Here is a 19,658-nt window from a genome sequence, read left to right on the forward strand (position 1 = left end):
AGCCCTAGCAGTGTAACTTTCTTACATGCAATAAGAACTTAAAAGTTTACTGAACTCTTTCATACGATGAAATCATTTCAACTTTCTCTCGTGGGGTTTACATTGAGTTCACTTTAAGATGAGAGCCTTCAGGTCTTTTCATTATCCACAGAATGAAGAGCTTAATTAAATTATACTTGTCAGAGCATTTGTATGTGTTCTTTAGTGGTTAGCAACTTGATAATAATGACAAGTTTTAATGACCCGTATAAGTTCTGTATATTTCAGTCATGTCCCAAGGATAGCTTTTCTTCCTCTTGTTAAAATTGCATTGCAGTATCCATAGAGTGAGTGTTGCATTTAAAAACATGTGTGTGTCGGACTTCCCTGGCGGTCCATTGCCCTTCCAATGCAGGGGGTGCGGGTTCCCTCCCTGGTCAGGGAACTAAGATCCCACATGTCCATGCAGTGCAGCCAAAAAAAAAAAAATGGGGTGTGTGTGTGTGTGTGTGTGTGTGTGTGTGTATAAAAACAGAGGCCTTTTATTTTCTCACTTCCCCTTTAGAAGGAGGAAGAGAGAAATCATGAGAACAGGACTGATATTAGGAATTTGGTCCAAAAAAAGAAGGTTCCAGCAAATGCTGTAAAGTCCATGTAGGTAAAACTTGACTTAAGATGCCTTCTATTTCATCATGAGTGATAAGGCAGTTCAGAATGAGGGCTTTGAAGAATTGTGAGTTATCCAAGAAAAATGATACTTGTTTTCTACTTGTGGTTTATTTTATTGATATCCAAACTTGTTTCATAAAACATGACATATTTCCCATATTACATGTTTAAAGACTGAAGAATATTTCTTGTATATTTAAAACTGTACAAGAAATATTTATGTACATATATTTCTAATATGTATTTAAAATATATAAAAGCTGAAAGAAAACTTTTATTTGTGGACATCCGAGTAACTAGAAAATATAATTAAGCAAAATATATATTTTCCCAAACATCATGGCCAGATCAAATTTGTTGTTTGCTTGGTTGTATTTGTTTTTTCTTTTTGGTTTGTTTCTAGTTTGCTTGTTGATACTGTTTTTGTTTTGTTTTGTTTTTTTTAAGATAGTAGAGTCCTTCAGCTAGTGAATAAAATCCTCCATGTTTTAACATTTTATGGTTTGTTTTATAAGCATTTAAAATGAATTGAAATGCATCTGCTGGTTCAAAGCTAAGGTATCTAGCGCTTACTCTTAAAGATATGTCTTATTTTCTAGCTGAACTGACTTAGCTAGGGAACCACACTTTGTTGGTGCTGCAGCAAATGATTTGACTCAAGGGTTTAGAGGAAATATTAACGGATAGAAATAAAGTGTTGCTGCAGATCAGTGCCACACCCCTTCTCTTTCTCAGTGGGTCCCAGCTGTCTATTGAATTCGAGTCTCTGCAGTGAGATTTCCCCCGACTTTCACCTACACTCCTGTGACTTTAGGAAAAAAATCTGCCTCTGGGACAAAGGTCAATGAGCTAGCTTCATTGAAGGTTTGCAGGCTGCGTTAATGTCTGGAGGCAGCAAAGAATAATGGGTCTGAGCATGGCGCCTAGCTGTGCAATCTCGGGCAGGTGAGTTAACATTTCTGTGCCTTTTTCCTCCTCTGTAAAATGGCATCTGCCCTACAGAGCTGTAGTGAGGATTCACTGAGTTAAGAGATATAAAACGCTTAGAATAGCACTTTGAGACGTGGTGAGCAAGATATAAAAATGTTTGCCATTATTGCGTTGTGCATTGGTGATAACCCCCCTCCCCCCAACGGCTACAGCTCAGCAAATAAGAGTCTGCTCAGGAGGGAGGGGGCTGGAGCCACTGGGGGAAAGTCATTTACTGAAAGAACAAAGTTTTCTTTTATCTATTTTGAAAATGGAATCCTTCACAGAAGACAGCTCTTCTGCATAGTGAAAATGCTGATTTCTCCCAGCCTGTGGCACCAGGGAGGAGGGACTTTTAGAGCCAAAGGGACTTTTTAGCTGAGTAATAAAGCAATATTCCTCAGGAACACCACCCTCGTCCTTCTCCCGGTGATTGTAAAACTCTGTAACAGAATGTTCAAGGTCTTCTAGGTATTTTACAAAAATCACTTGAGAAAGATTGCTCCTGAACCATCAATTTTTAACCAGTGCTTACCGGGCATATTCGAAATAAGTGATACCCAAACAACTATTTAATGGTTTGTCATGAAACTCTGCAATTGTTTTTTCTACTGGTGTTAGCAATAAACATCCATTATGAGAATTACAACATGTGAGTTACACAAAAACGATAAGATAGTTTTTAAAACTAATTTTTTTCCCTAAATAACAACAACAACAAAATCACTGTTAAAAAAATGTGAAAAATAAACACACATACACAGAGGAAATTAAAAATTACCGGTGATTATTAATAACATCTTAGTGGATGAGAACGGGTTTTTAAAAAATCCCTCACATGTGGTGCAGAATCTGGAATTTTTTTTAGACGTCGGGATAAAATAAGACCAAAATAAAGTCAAGGAGAAAAAGAGGAAGCCATTCTACACGAATACCAGAATGGAGACCACTTCCTTCTCAAATAGGTTCATCCCCCTTTGTGAAAAAGGACAAGGATCTTCAAAGTAGGGAGGAGAAACAAGAATATCCCTTGGGAATTCTAGGAGTTGAAAAGCACAGGCTTAATGTAAAAGCAACAAGCACAGGAGCTGACAGAGTCTGGATATACAGAAGGAACATGCAGACTCAGGTTACAAGGGACAGGGTGTGCTGTGGGAAGGCCAGTACTCTTTGCCAGAAGTCCTGGATTTAAGTTTGAGCTGTGCAACTGACTAACTTTGTGACCTTAGGAAGGTCAAGGTCTCTCGGAACCACGGTTTCCTAATCTGTGAAATGGGACCACACACTTCCTCTTTCTCCCTTTCCGAGTCATATTAAGATAATGTGTCTGTGAGATCCTTTCAGTAGTACAATGCAAACATGCTGTTCCTGAGGCACAATTCCAAGCTTTTCTGTATTGTTTGGATCAAAACACTATTTCCTTGTCTGCAGTACTTACCTACATGGACTTACAGTTGTTTGTAAAGATGAAATGAGCTGCTTTCCCAGAGCCTGTTCAGAAACCTGGGTGGTTAAATTCTTTGCAGATTTATCTAAAGTCATGTTTTTAAAAATAGGTACCTAGGGCTCCCCTGGTGGCGCAATGGTTGAGAATCCGCCTGCCAATGCAGGGGTTCCGGGTTCAAGCCCTGGTCTGGGAGGATCCCACATGCCGCGGAGCAAGTAAGCCCGTGCGCCACAACTACTGAGCCTGCGAACCACAACTACTGAGCCCGCAGCTACTGTGCCACAGCTACTGAAGCCTGTGCACCTAGAGCCCGTGCTCCACAACAAGAGAAACCACCGCAATGAGAAGCCCGCGCACCGCAACGAAGAGTAGCCCCCTCTCCCCGCAACTAGAGAAAACCTGCACACAGTAACAAAGACCCAATGCGGCCAAAAATAAATAAATAATTTTATAAAAACAACAACAACAACAAAAAAAACAGGTACCTAGAAATACGCTTCCTCAGCTGTCCCGAGGTTAAAGCCGCCTCGCTCACAGTTTATTCCTGACTCGGAACATTTGCTGACTGTTTCTGGACACCGGTTAATGGCCTAAGCTTAAGCAGTCTTGATAAATGGATCGAGAAGTTAGTATTTCCTCGCCAAACACATTCTCATCCTGTACCCCATCTCTGGCCAAATTCTTAGGGCTCTGGCCATAAATATGTAATGCCTCCTAGGAACACGGGCCTGCCTATCTGTGGGCCCACGCCCATCTGCTGTTCCACGTGAAACTTGGAAACAGGCCAGGGTATGGCCAAATAATGACTGTGCCAGAATGTGTTAATCACAGGCCCTCCAGAGCAGGGCGGACAGAGACCCCTCCACGCTGGACCCAGGCGGGCTGGGGAGGCACTTCCGAGCCTGCCATTCTGGTGGGACAGTAACCCTTCCAGGCAGCAGGAGCCTTTGCGAAATTACTGCAGTGTTGAGCTAATTGGGTGCCAGCTCTCTGGATTTAGGCCACGGTTACTGGTTGGCTTTTCTGAGCCTGCTTTTGGCAAGGTGGGAAAGGAGGAGAAAAAAAAATGGTGTAAGCAAGTTTCGAAATCTTAGATCATTTCATGAATGACTCAGTGTTTCCTTTTGGAAAAGTGCAATAATTGACGTTCATTAGTAAGTTAGCTACAAAAAAAAATAGTTCTAAATATTGAGGAGCCTTTTGGGCTATCTGAACACAGCCATCCTCCAATCTTCATTTTTATAGCTTCCAGAGGAATCTCATTCACTCGATAACGTGTACTTGTTGAAAAATAAACTGTCACATACTTCCTTCTTCAGGCTTCCTGTTCTTTCTGAGAAAAGCATTGAGGTTGTCTTTTTCTCTCTTTCTTTCCTTTTTTTTTTTTTGATTTGAAAATGCAAAATATAATGTATCAAATTAACACGTACAGTTTAAACTTACATAATGTTATGTGTCAATTATACCTCAATCGAGCTGGAAAAAATATTCAAAATATAAAGCTATTACTCTCCTTTACAAGACTAGTTCTATTCAGACAAGAAGAGAATAGCAACTTCTTTATCTCATACAGAATGAGAAGGTTATACAGTATATTTCTTTAGTGTATGAAATAAATAATGAAGTATGTTTCAAATATTATCTTTAATTCATTTGGGCATATTTCAGTTTTAGAATTAAAAAAACCAAACAACAAAAAACTCTCTTTCTGTCTCTTTCTGTACAAAAAAAATCCTGAAGTTGTAACGAGAAGACACCCATTTTTCCGGCATTAGTACTGTAGAATCCAGCTAAAGAGCTATAAACCCTGAGGATGTCTCCAATGACTCATTACTGGAATAAATGTTTCTAATGTTGAAGGTATGCAAATAGAGCTTAATCGGCGAAGGAAGACTCTGCAATTCAATAAATAAGGTTGAGAATGTTACTGTGGTTACCGTGGACTCTATTTGCATACAGGCTTATCTTGTTTTTAAAGCAGTGGGGGAAAAAAAGAGGAGGGAGAGAAAAATCCCAACTTTCACCGCAGGTTCTCAAAATACAATCTTATAAGGCACCACAGTTCAGGCCCCATTAACAAGCAGAAGAAAGAAAAAAAAAATGCTTAGTGTGGAAGAATCCAAAACCCATTAGAAACATTTTCTAGAATGTAGAAGGCAAACAAGACACTAGCCTCAGGTCATCTTACCGAGAAAATTACACAATCAAACTTTTTGTCACTCACGTCTGTGTTAGATCGGGGCTGATTCCGTGACTACTCTGGTCTCAGGAGTCTGCCCTGCTCAGGCTGTGGGCTCATCACTACGTGTGTCCCTGGCTAGCGCTCCAAGCCAGACAGAGGCTCACATTGAAATAGAATAGAAAAAAAACAAAAAAGGAGAGGGGCCCCATAGCGGATTCTCACGCTATATATCAAATCACAAATCTTGCCTCGTTTAATACTGTGAATTAAGCTGGAATCACTCGTCCTCATTTTGCAAGAAAAGCTCAAACTGTACATTTTTTTAAAATTAATTTTTATTTTTGGCTGCGTTGGGTCTTTGTTGCTGCACTGCGCATGGGCTTTCTCTAGTTGGGGAGAGCGGGGGCTACTCTTCGTTGTGGTGCGTGGGCTTCTCAATGCGGTGGCTTCTCTTGTTGCGGAGCATGGGCTCTAGGCCCGTGGGCTCAGTCGCTGTGGCTCGCAGGGGCTTAGTTGCTCCGCTGCATGTGGCATCTTCCCGGACCAGGGATCGAACCTGTGTCCCCTGCATTGGCAGGCAGATTCTTAACCACCGCGCCACCAGGGAAGCCCGAACTGCGCATCTTTGTACCTCCGTGTGAGCACATCTGATCCACTTTGGGCTCCAGAAGAAACTGCTCTCCCATGCGATTGCTCGTCCTTGTGTGGTGGAAGTATTTCAAGGAAATAGACTGGGCAAAGTCCACACTGACTCAGGAAGGGAATGGATTTAAAGCTTCAAAACTTGTCTAAATTACTCATACCCCCGGTGGAGGAGCAGGCGGGAACAGGGAAAGCACATCACAGGCAGATGCCCTGCTGGCGCGAGGCGCCCACGACAGACAGCATCTCACACTGTGGACGCCAGCAAATCCGACATCCGTTTGCCTTCCAGGAAGGGATTCACCGTCTTCCAGGTCCGACGTGCTGGAGAAATGCTGAAAACGCTTAGAGTAGAAACAAATACAAATGCTCTAAAGATTCATTTTATAACCATCTTTACGTGTTTGTATTTTATATAATTAGATAATCTAGCTTTGGAGGCGTTGTCAAGGCTGCTCTGACAATTTACTCGCGGACAGGATGGAACAGGTGTCCTATTTGTAGTTACTGTGCACCACCCCTCCCCAAATGAAGTTTAATTCCGAAGTGGAAAGTGAGAAAAGGGAGCAGTGGTTAAGAACCTTAGGTGCTGAGAAGCAGAGATGGTGTGCTTTTATTTAAGGAGCTTGGTCCCTTAAGATTGCAATGCAGCCATATGTTTTATTGGGCTTTAAAAGAAACCTGCGGTCGTATTTTTCTACCATGCTAATACCTGCCTCTCATATCAAATTCCAGAGGTACAAAGGGGACACAGAGGAAAAAGCCTAGCCCCTGCCCACTATGCTCCCCCCACCCCCACCCCTTCCCAGGTCCCCTCCCTAGAGGTCTCCACTATGACCAGGGTGAAGATTTTTTAAAGGAGATAATTACCCTGTCAATTTGGTTCTCCTTTACAATGTGAATACCTCTTTTGTGGTCTTTATTCCTGGATAGTTTGCTCTGAAATATCTTAAGATACAAAGGGAAAAAAGAGTTTCAGTGGTATGATGGTCTTTACCTATTATGGTTTTAATTCAGCTGTCAGTGAAACCTTTTTCTTTTTTCTTTCTTTTCTGTTTCACTTTTCGGAGATATTCTGCTGACCGAAAGACCAAAAGGAGCTGGGGGCAGGGGTGTGGTGGAGGAGTGTGTACAGCATTTGTGTTTTATAAATATTTATATGAGAAAGAAAACAAGGCATGATTTAAGAAGCTAACGTTTTTAACACATGAGAAAAATCATCGTTGTAAAGGATCAGGTGAAGAAAAGCAGAATAGAACCAAGTACTGTGTCATTTTTAAAAAGCTGCCAGGAAACATACCAATGTTGGAACCATGGTTGTTTCTGAGGGTCATGTGTTGGGTTTATGGGTGTTTTCTTCAGTTTTCAATTTTTCTGTAGTGAACAGTAAGTCCTTCTAATCATAAACATTAAAAAGTGTCTCTTAAGCATTCTATATTGTATCTAGAATGTATCCTCTGGTCTTTCCTCACTGATACCGTAACATGTGTAAACTCTTATAATTAAAATATGGCAGGTGCACAGACCTAATAACAATATTCTTCTGCTTACTGTGGACTTATCCTGAATAATTCTGATTCATCTACTGTGGCCTCTACTGTATCCTATTTACATCTGTTCAACATATATTATGCATACTTTAACCATATAGATAACATTTCAGCAACTATTTGGAAGTTGGTATTTTTAACACTATGCAGAATATTCTGTATCAGTCAGTAAATAGAAATTCAACTTGAATATTGAGGATCTGGTCAGCTTTTCTTAAAGAGTTGGTCTTGACACCTACAAAAAGCCTGAGAATGGATTACAGACACTCCATCTACTAGTCTATAAAGATCCCTGGCGGTAGCTTCTTGGCTCGATCAGCTTAATGATTCATTTATATTGCAATGTTATTTTTCAGTTGTATGCCTGTGTGTGCTTAAAGTAAAAAGGACAAAAATAAGTTTGAGGGGGAAAATACATTTTCATTGCTTTCAAATGTTCCAGTAAATTCAAACCCATATACTCTCACTCAAGAATTTCTTTGCCAGATTATTACGTACTTGCTTGCCAAATCTCTCTAGTTTTCTCTTATTTTCTTCATCTTAGGAACCATAGAAGATATTATGCTGGCTGGTCAGAAAATGTAAATATTTTCAAAAAACTTAAACATTCAAACGTCATAGGAAAGAGTAAAAAAAAAAAAAAAATCAGATCTCTACTCCTAAAAACAACTAATAGTAAGAATCAGAAAATAGCAAAACCAATCTTAAGCCCTCAAGAAGAAAGAATATATAATTTTTTCACATTCATGTTTAATTTTGTTATCTTCAACTGTAGTTCCTACTGCAAACATCCCAATAAACGGCCAGTCTCTATGACTAAGGAAATACTCCAACTTATGATGCACCGATAAGGCGAAGAAATATCAACAAGTCCAGGAGGTCTCTTGAGTCGCTATCTAACAGATGGTGGCACCAGCAGCAGGCCCAGCTAAATGACAAGGAGCAGTGGTTGTACCCAAACCATTGCAAGTTTGCTAAGATTATTTCAGCCCATCGAACAACTCCAGGTGGGCACCAGTCACACTGGATTCTATGTGACCAGAATACAATAGAATATACATGAATGGTGGGTGCCTGTTGTTCAAAGAAGTTTTGAATTATTACAGGTTGAAATTCCAGTATTTCTCTGATGAATTTACAGTATTTAGCTGCATACTTGAAAACTCAGAAACACATAAAATCTTTCATAACTTGGAGAAGTAAAGAGGAGGGCACACACAGAGATGGAAAGAGACAAAACTTGAGAGTGAATTCAGATATCTTTTTCCACAAGCAAAAACTCAGATATAAATAATATCCCTAAAATGTTTATGAGAACAGTTCTATTTCAGTCTTGATTTCTTTGAGGGTGAAAGGAGACAGCTTCTTGGGTTCAGGATTCTCTTACAAAATACTGTTTTCTTTGTTTGGTTTTTTTTTTGGCTGTGCCTTACAGCATGCGGGAATCCTAGTTCCCCGACCAGGGATTGAACCTGTGTCCCCTGCATTGGAAGTGCAGAATCTCAACCACTGGATCACCAGCGAAGTCCCCAAAGTACTATGTTTATTTTATTTATTTTTAAAAAATGATTTATGTATTTATTTTTATCTTTCGCTGCGTTGGGTCTTCGTTGCTGTGCGCGGGCTTTTCTCTAGTTGTGGCGAGCGGGGGCTACTCTTTGTTGCGGTGCGTGGGCTTCTCATTGCGGTGGCTTCTCTTGTCACGCAGTGCGGGCTCTAGGAGCGCAGGCTTCAGTAGTTGTGGCATGAGGGCTCAGTAGTTGTGGCTCGCAGGCTCTAGAGCATAGGCCCAGTAGTTGTGGCGCATGGGCTTAGTTGCTCTGCAGCATGTGGGATCTTCCTGAACCAGGGCTCGAACCCGTGCCCCCTGCATTGGCAGGCGGATTCTTAACCACTGCGCCACCAGGGAAGTCCAACTACTATGTTTATAAATGGTTATTTTCAAGATGAAATATCTATGACATCTTGATGTCTCCAAAAAGGCAATATTGGACTTCCCTGGTGGTCCAGTGGTTAAGACTTCGCACTTCCACTGCAGGGGGCACAGGTTCGATCCCTGTTGGGGGAAGTTACGCGTGCTGCATAGTATGGCCAAAAAAAGACAGTATCATGGTCATGGGGCACTTTTCCTGCACCCTCCTAGTGTCTTGTGATATAAGCAGGGAAACTGAGTCAGGGATAGAGTCAAACTGTAGCTCTTATATGATCCAAGAACAGCAAAAGCCCAAAGTCTGTTTAATTTTATCCAGTGCCCTTGGCTCTCAACTCTACTTGACATCATTGTTATTTAAAGCACATGAATTAAAAAAAAATAGTTTTCATCATAATTTATCATGTAGTATTAGAAGTAATTCATTACTCTCTGGGGTCAGAAGGAAAGGCTTTCATTCTTAAGAGACCCAATCAAAGGTTAGTTTACCCACTAAACAGCCTCAGACATTCTCAAATGCCAGAGGATGTCTTCAGAAGAAATAAAATTCCTAAGTAGGCCTTCTTTGCTCCCTCTTAGACCCATAAGAAGGCAGGTTTGCCACTAAGGCAGACACCTGCTTTATCTTGTAGTCTAAGGCTATGAGCTTTTCTTACGTCTTCTTATTTACAGCTAAGATACTTAATTAAAAACTAAATATAAATCTATCAACCTGATGGGCTAAAAGAAGGAGTCTTTGAAAAGACATAGATTAAGGAAGAGAAGTCTGAAGTAGAAAAATGGAATATTGTGTCATAGAGCAGATTTAGGATCCCTCAAACTGCAAAATAATGTTTTCCAAATAGTTTTTAAGTGCCTGTCAAATCTGTCAATTATCTGTCAATTATTTGGGTTATTTTACATTTTTTCAAAACCTCTGAAGTTCAAAGCAAATAATGGTGACAATGGTTAAGTCCAGCATTTACAAGGAGACTGTTTCCAGAGAATTTGACATTTCAATTAAGGTTGCAACAGTGATGCCCCTGCCTTTTCGAAGATGATCAAATATATCACCTTGGAAAACTGTGTAATCTTGTTTGGAAGCCTCCCTCAGACTCTTGCTCCCTATAAGAGACCTGCTAGAGAATTTTAATACAAACCAGAAACTTAATTTAAGTAAATGGTAGTAAAAAAGAAACTTCTGGCCCAGTACTTCGAATCTTTGGACTATTAATAACCAAGAGAACTGTATTTTCAAGTTGGTGTATTGTTCATCTATTCTGCTCCCAACTTTGATCTCAATATTTACAGGGTGTCTGTGAAGTCTGGAAACAAAGAAGGAAATGCATAATATCATCATGAAACTCTTCAATCTGCAAAAAATTAGAATACAACAGAATAGACTAATAGAATGGTATAATCGAATAAAACAAAACAAAAAAACAGTAAAGTAAATTAATAAAGTAAATGAGGGCTTCCCTAGTGGCGCAGTGGTTGAGAGTCCGCCTGCCGATGCAGGGGACACGGGTTCGTGCCCCGGTCCGGGAAGATCCCACGTGCCGCGGAGCGGCTGGGCCCGTGAGCCATGGCCGTCGAGCCTGCGCGTCCGGAGCCTGTGCTCCGCAATGGGAGAGGCCACAACAGTGAGAGGCCTGCATACTGCAAAAAATAAAAAATAAAAATAAATAAATAAATAAATAAAATAAATGAAATAACACTATCTATGTTTCCAGACTTTATGGAAATCCTCCCCGTGAACTTGTGGGGTGTGTTGAGCCAAGAGTAGCTTGGCGAAATGGGAAACTCCACTGCAGGAAGTGGTGCTTTTCTGATGCTGCTAATTAAGGAATGTGGAACCCTTCCTTCTGAGTCAGCTTGGCGGTATGTGGATCTCTGCGCTGTTTGCTGCTTACATGATTATTGCATGAAACTTTGGAAATAAAACCAGAGTATCTCACCACTTAACACTTAAGAGGCAGGAGGTGGTATGTGTGTGTGTGTTTTTAAATGGTTCCTAATCTTTAAAATGGTTTGCTGCAGCTGGCCTTGTTATCAGCTGATCATATTTACAGCATAGTCTCAGACAGTGGTGCAACCCACAGAGAGGATTTGGACCATTTATGAGCTCACATTTTAAGCTACCTAGGCTTATCAGAGCATTCTGAGGATTCATTACTATTACACAGCAATAAAGACATCTCATGGGACTGTCAACTCTTAAATTTCTTTTTGGTAAAATAAATGTTAATTTGTTTTATTTCAAAGGTAATACAGGCATATAAGAGAAAATATTTCAAGAAAAATAGGAGGTAGAAAAAGGTCATGCATATCCCATGATCAAAAACAACCATTTAAAAAATTTTAATAGAAATTTTGAAATGAACATAAGAATAGAGAGAATAGTGAAGCCCCCATGCCCAACCTCAGTTCTGCAGTTTCAAGATGTAAAACACATTTGCTTCAATTCTCTCCTTTTTAAAGTTTGCTAAATATTATAAACTCCAACATACCAGGCCATTCATCTCCTATACTCTACAATATATATCTCTAAAAAATATGTCAATTTTTACTAGTAACTCAAAATGCCATTATCACAGCAAACGAATGAACAATAAGCCCTCGGTATCACATGATGCGCAGTCCGTACTAAAATTTCCGCGATAAGAAAACCAATTTCAACAGTTTTACATATTCTTAGATGCCCTCTTTTTGCTTACTAATAAAAAGACATAGTTTATTAAAAATATGATTTTGCATCTTGATTTTTTTCCATTTGCTATTTTAACTATTTCCCAATGGCATTATTTTTTTAAAACTTTCCAATTTCAAAATGGCTACATGCAAAAGTGGGGCATAATTTGGATGATTAGCTATTCCTCTGTGTGTTTCCACATGTATGTGGAGAGAGAGGGTGTGTGTGTGTTTTTCTTCCCCTTATATTAAGTCTTGTTGCCATGAATGTCTTTGTTCATAACACCTTTTCCTTGATTAGAGTTATTTCCTTGGGATTGATTTCAGGAGTGTTACTGCTGCACCTAAATGTATGAACATTTGTAAGGCCCTTGACTTGTCTCACTGAGTTGTTTACAAAAGGACTGTACCAATTTACACTTCCACTTGCAAAGGATGAGAGAGCCTCTATTAAAATGTTTAAAGGCAGTGCTTTTCAGAGCTCTTATAAATCATTGGCTAAGGCTAGCTCATGTGTCATATGGTCATAGCCATCTCAAAATAAATAAATACACATTTTCTATAGCCATAAAAACCTGGCAAGCGCAGACTGCCAAACAACCACAAACTAACTTTGATTAAACAAGGAAACCGGTCTGCTTGTTGAAAATGTGGTAATGAGATAGTTTCCACCCAGCCGGGAAGCCCAGTCGTGGAGGGGGAGGGGAGCCTGCATTTCTTCTTGCCTCTCTACCCATCCTGGAGAAGGTAGAAATGAACAGGTCAGCAATCTCTTCCCTCTACGATTTTTTTTTTTTTAAGCTGAGTGTTTTATTTGTTTCCATATGGCTGAGTTGATGATGCAAAAATACGATTGAAAGCGGGTTGAAAACTAGCAGAAAACTTCTGGTGGCAGGCGTTTCCTGTAAACGCAGCCCCATGGTACCGGGTAACAGAGGATTAAGGCAGAGCCATTTTAGCTTGGAGTCCAAATTCTATTTTGTTTCCTTGGGGACACGTTGTTGTTCTAATTCCTTGACTTCAGATACAACTGCTTCAGAAACTGTTTATTTCTGTTCATAGACTTCTTTTCTTTAAAGGACATAGTTACAAATCATTATAGCAAATTCAATTGTATCTGTTTGGAGAAATTTATGTGACAGAATTTTTGGTTTTTTTTTTTTTTTTTTTGAAAGTAGAGAGAAAGAAAAACTATCTCGTTACTGTTGTGTTTATGGGTGAGGAAAAAAAAAAAAAGAAGGAACTTGGTAAGAAAATGCTTAGCAAGATGGTCTTTAAAAGCCCAGGATCTGAATCTTTAATTCTTTGCTTTTTCTTTTCTTTTTCTTTTTTTTTTTTTAAAGTTCAGGAAAGATGGTCCTATTATCCTCATTTGCTTTTATACTGTTTTCATCCCACTCAACGGCGCTGAAGCTGTTCCTCAAAGCAAGTGGGAACAAAACATAATCTCTTAAAATATTTTTAAGAGGACATGCAGGCTTGGTATTTGTAAAAATATGTCAACAAAATGTGCTAACGACGTTTGAAAAAAAGTTGTCAGAGAGGCCAAGGAGATTAGTTAAGTAGAAGGGCTGATTTAGGACGGGGAGACGGATGGCTAATGTCGTTTTGGCTGACATTTACTGAGTCAGTTTTAAGGTTTTTAAGGTCTCATCACCATCAGCCCATTTAACCCTTAAAGGCGCCTGATGCATTGGGGACTATCATTCCCATTTTACAGGTGAGGTAGAGAGGCTAAATCATCGGGCTGATGTCCCCCAGCAGCTGAGCAGTGGAGTCAGGATTTGGATCCAGGAAGCCTCTGGAGACTGTATTTTATTCAGTTCCGGTTTCTGGGAAAACTTGCTGTGTTAGTGTTGGGAGCTGCTGCAAGTGAAGTGGTGAAGTAGCTGGTTTGGGATTAACTATGCTCCAGAAATTTAGGGCAACTCTCTGATCTTTAGTCTAGACCCAGGGATTTTTTTGGTCACTCTATGCCTGTCAAGGGTATGGTTCAGACCTTAATCTCCTCTCCAGCACTTCTCCCAAATCCCAATGTTCTATTGGAGGGCGTGGCTTGAGAGAGCACACCTAAAGTCAGGAGATTCTTCTGTTCCACATCCTTTCCTGCTGCCACTCACCTCTGACCTCCTCCTTCAGGGGTCGCTCAGGCCTTGCTTGACCTTCAGTTTGGAGAAGATGCCCAAGGAACACTGAAAGGTGGGTTGTCTCCGAACTTCCTGGAGGATCACCCAGATTGAGGTATGTATCTTTTTTTCCACGGAATTCCACGTACTTAGTCTACATTGGGTGGGCGCTCAGATGATTGAAAGTGACTCAGTTCTGGAGAGGACAAATCTCTCACCTCTATAAACACACTTCTCTTCTCCAACCCATGAATAAATACCCTGGCAGGGTCCTGCAGTGGGTGAGTTTCTGTGACCGTGGGCAATAATCTTCATTATAATAGTGTGTCTTAATTAAATGTTTACCATGTGCCAAATTCTCTGCAAAACATTTTACAGGTGAGGATTTATTTATTCCTCTTAGATACACTTGTCAGTGAGTATTCTTACCTCCATCTGTAAAATGGGGAGAACAGAGGCAAAGAGAGCTTAAGTGAGGTGGCAAAGGCGGCACAGCTGGGTAGTCCAGAGTCTCGGTTTGAACCCAGTTTTATGAGCTCAGCCCTTTAACCACTATCCATATGACTGCTCGGAGTTGCAGCTTTCTAATCTGGGCGAAGAAGGTACTGACTCTGCCTGGGTATCCAGTAATGGTGCATACAGTGTGCTTGGCCTATAATAAGTACTTAATCAATGATCCCTATTATTACCCTCTAGCCTCCTAAGGCCAAGGTAAACAACTTAGGGTGAAAAAGAATGGCATGTGGCAGCATGGGGTTTGGAATTAGACGGGGCGAGAATTTCACTTCATTTTTTTTTATTTTTTATTTTTTGCGGTATGCAGGCCTCTCGCTGTTGTGGCCTCTCATGTTGCGGAGCACAGGCTCCGGACACGCAGGCTCAGCGGCCATGGCTCACGGGCCCAGCCGCTCCGCGGCATGTGGGATCTTCCCGGACCGGGGCACAAACCCGTGTCCCCTGCATCGGCAGGCGGACTCTCAACCACTGCGCCACCAGGGAAGCCCCACTTTAGTTTTGTTGTAGCACCTCAAGGAAGTCAGAGAAGTTAGTAAGTCAGAAAGCAAGTTAACCTCTGATGGCTGTAGTTTCCTCATCTGGCAAATGAATTTAAATATACTTAATTTATATATACATTTACATTTCTGTATATTTACATAAGTATAGGTAGGTTATCAGAACTAAGTAACAGCTTGATTGGATACATTAGATGTGGAGTCAAGACTCTGGCACATAGCAGGGGCTCAATAAATTATTTTATTTCTCCCTTCTTATCCTTTTTATCTCTTCTATTGCTATTGTCCTCGTTATTGTTGTTGTTATTGTAAACGTAGCCTGAAAATATGAACACAGTTAAATATCTGAGTGATTTCAGCAAAGGAGACTACTTGCTTTACTACTTTAGAAGTGCTCTTAATTTTATCATCTGTTTAATCAGCCTCTTAATACCCCAGCCAGGTCATCATTCCTCTGCTCAAACCATTCAGTGGCCCTCAGGCTCATTCAGATAAAAATCCTATCTTTACAGAGTCCCAAAGGCCCCAGGCAATTTATATGCATACCCTCCATTCTCATTTTCTGAGTTGTCTCTTCTTACTTCACGCCAGCCACTCGGCCACCATGCTAGCTGCCTGGTAGTTCCTTGAGTCACTGGATACACACTTCAAGGTCTTTGCAGGCCAACCTTTTAGGCTCTTTCCCCAGAACCCCACATGGCTCCCACTGCAACCCTATTCAGATCTTTACTCAGACGTCTCCACCTATGAAGTCAACCTGCAGTAGACTTTTTTTTTTTCTTTTGGCCACTTCTTGGCATGCGGAACTTCCCTGACCAGGTATCGAACCCGCACCCCCTGCAGAGGAAGCGCGGTCTTAACCACTGGTCTGCCAGGGAAGGCCTGGACTAGCCTATTTAATATCCCCCCGCCTCCCACACCTACCCGTTCCGTTTCCTGACCCCTTCGCTCCCCTTATTTTTCTCCATAGTACTTACTTAACACACTAGAATATTAAATGTTCACTTTGTGAGGATAGGCGTTTTGATCGGTTTGCTTTCCTGTGGCATTCCCAGCACCTAGAACAGTGCCTGGTACACAGTAGGTGCTTAATAAATGTTGAGTAAGAGAGTAAATGCATGAGTGAATGAAAGAATTCAGGGAGCATATTTGTTTAATTAAATAGAACAGCTAAATATTGAGACACTTCCTGTGTGCCAGCAACTGTGACATGGAGGAAACTGGCCTTCCCTTCAAGGAGGTGTGATTCATTCAGGTGGGCTAAGCGTAATCCAGCAGATGTCACAAAGCAGGGGTGAGCAAACAGTGACTGAACAAAGAGAGGGTGGTGGCATTCGGAGTGGTCCTTGGGGAGTGGGCAGGATGGCTACAGATTGACTTTTGCACATACATGGCACATGTATTTGGAGAGATTCAAAGTGACAGTGGGACAGGAAGCCGTCGCAGAGCAAGGAGACAGGTAAGCAGAGAATGGTTTATCAAACGTTTATCAGAAGGCAGTAGCTGGAGATACTAAACATTTTATTCTCTGGTTTTTTTTTTATTTCCCAGTGTATTCAACAGTTTGGAATTTCTTTTTAGTAGGCATATGAGTATGCTTTACATGTAAAGAAATTAAAATATTTAGCTATCACCAAACTGTCCTGGATCCTTGCCCACACTTGAGAATTAACCAGCTTTTATTTGTGTATTTCCATATATATATTTCTTATTTATTTATTGAGATATAACTGACATATAACATTATATTAGTTCCAGGTGGTACAGTATAATGATTCAGTATTTGTATATATTGAGAAATGATCAGCATATATATATTTCTTATGTGTGTGTACATATATATTTACATTAATATACACACATATACACACATGTATACATACATATATGTATACATACACATGTATGTGTATGTTAATGTAAATATAGGTGTACATGTATATGTAAATATATTTATATATAACACACATAAATATATACATGTATTTCCTTTGGAAATATATTTACATTAATATACCCATACATATATACATATGTATACATACATATATGTATACATAAACATGTATGTGTGTATTAATGTAAATATAGGTGTACATGTATACATATATGTATGTGTAGATATATTTATATATAATATACACACATAAATATTATATACATATACATGTATTTACTTTGGAAAATATATTATTGTGTGTGTCTTTTTTTTTTTTTTTTTTGCCGGACGCGGGCCTCTCACCATTGTGGCCTCTCCCGTTGCGGAGCACAGGCTCCGGACACGCAGGCTCAGCGGCCATGGCTCACGGGCCCAGCTGCTCCGCGGCATGTGGGATCTTCCCGGACCAGGGCACGAACCCGTGTCCCCTGAATCGGCAGGCGGACTCTCAACCACTGCGCCACCAGGGAAGCCCCTGTGTGTGTCTTTTTAAACAAAAATGGCATACGTTTTTGCAGCCTTGTTTTCTTACTCCACAATGTCTTGGTGATCTAGCCACACCACTTCATTCTTTCCAACTGTTGTCTATATTCTTCAGTTCGGATATACTGTAGTTTATGTGGCCATTTTCCTTTTTATGAACACATAGGTTGTTTCTAATTTTTCACTGTTTTAAAATGCTGCAATGAACATCCTTGTGTATGCTTCTTTAAGTACCCGAGTGATTATTTCTCCAGGGTAGGTACTGTAATTATATGCTTTTCTGTTTATTTATGTTTTAATTTGTTTAATGTCTATTTCTCCTATTAAAATGTAAGCTCCATGAAGGTAGGAATCCAATTTGTTTTGTATCTTATTCTTTAGTTACTATCTAGCCAAGTGCCTGGGACAGAGGAGTGCTCCCAAATAAATATTTATGGAATGAATCTGGCTGAAAGCTTGGCTGGGGCCGTAGTTTTGCATCCTAAGAGAGGGAGGTATGGCTTCTTTTGGTAAAATTAGAGATTTTTGCACGGGACAGTGGCAGGATGGTTATTTGTGGGGTTCGGGGAAAAGTATTCTGGGTCAGGAAGAAGACAGGTACAGGAGGACCGGTTAAGAGATTAATACACAGATCAGAATTAAACAAGAAACAAGGCCTGTGGAAATAAGAAGGAAAGGGTGCATTGAGAGATTTTGAGAGGATAGCATCTGTAAGATTTGCTAGCTGCTGAGCTCTGACAGGCAATGTGAAGGAAGGCATGGATGTTTGAGACCTAGTCTAGGATATTTTCATCTTACAAACCTATATTGCTTCCCAACTCTGTGAAAAGCACTCTGCTAATTGCTGTAGGGATATACTTTGCATGACCTTTCTCCCCTACCTTCAAAGGAGATTCGCAGACTGTTGGGGAAGACTGGCCGAGTTCACAGGGACACCAGGAACGCCAGGGAGTGACTGAGATGGGAGGGGACTAGCCCCAGGGCAATGGAGTAAAATACGGCTGTTCCAGAATGCGGGGGAGGGGAGGCACATTGCGTGAGGAGGTTTCAACTTTGCCCCGGAGCCACACACGGCTGACTGGTGAATATTCAGGAAATAGGGTGTCAGGCAATGTGTATCAGTGCTGATTTTTATTTATTTATTTTTAATTTATTTATTTAATTTATTTTTGGCTGCATTGGGTCTTCGTTGCTGCGCGGGGGCTTTCTCTAGTGGCGGTGGGCAGGGTCTACTCTTTGTTGCGGTGCGCGGGCTTCTCACTGCGGTGGCTTCTCTTGTTGCAGAGCACGGGCTCTAGGTGCGCAGGCTCAGTAGTTGTGGCTCGTGGGCTTAGTTGCTCCGCGGCATGTGGGATCTTCCCGGAGCAGAGCTCGAACCCGTGTCCCCTGCATTGGCAGGCGGATTCTTAACCACTGCGCCACCAGGGAAGCCCCAGTGTTGATTTTTAGAGGTGACAGAGTTGAGGTTTGACGTTGGGTTCAAATTGCCCATTGGCTTTAGTCTGTAAGATAGGGAATCAAACTGTTAGCTGTGTGACCTCAGTTAGCCTACTTAACTCTTCTAAGCCTCAGTTTCCTCTTTTTTAAGGAAAGGCAGTAATAACTCAAGGGGTGACGATTGATCAGATTACAGCTGGTGCCAGGCACGGCGATCAGTGACTGCTGTGATTCTGTGATCCTACCCTTGGCAGAAGGAGAGGAAAATGGGGGCTCGAAGCAAGAGGACTGTAACTTCTTCATGTTTGCTATGGCCTCTTTGTTTAACCAGAATGAGATCCTTCAGGAGATAATCTCTCAAGGAAGAAACACTTGAAATTCAATAGTTCTTTCGGTTTTACTACTATTTTTTTTCCCGTTGGCATCCCAGCGCTTTTGGAATAAAGTCCAAAGTCTTCACAGGGCCCACCAGATCCTGCCAGAAATTTTGTCTTTATTTTAAGACACGTTGGGAGTTTGGGGCAGGGCCCTGATGTGATCAGATTTGACTTTTGAAAAGATCAGTGCAGATTGTGAAGAGCTCAGTGTGACAGAGATGTGATCGTCTGCATCTCTCCTGGAT

The sequence above is a fragment of the Delphinus delphis genome, chromosome 15 (assembly GCF_949987515.2).
Source record: "Delphinus delphis chromosome 15, mDelDel1.2, whole genome shotgun sequence".
Classification (NCBI taxonomy): domain Eukaryota; kingdom Metazoa; phylum Chordata; class Mammalia; order Artiodactyla; family Delphinidae; genus Delphinus; species Delphinus delphis.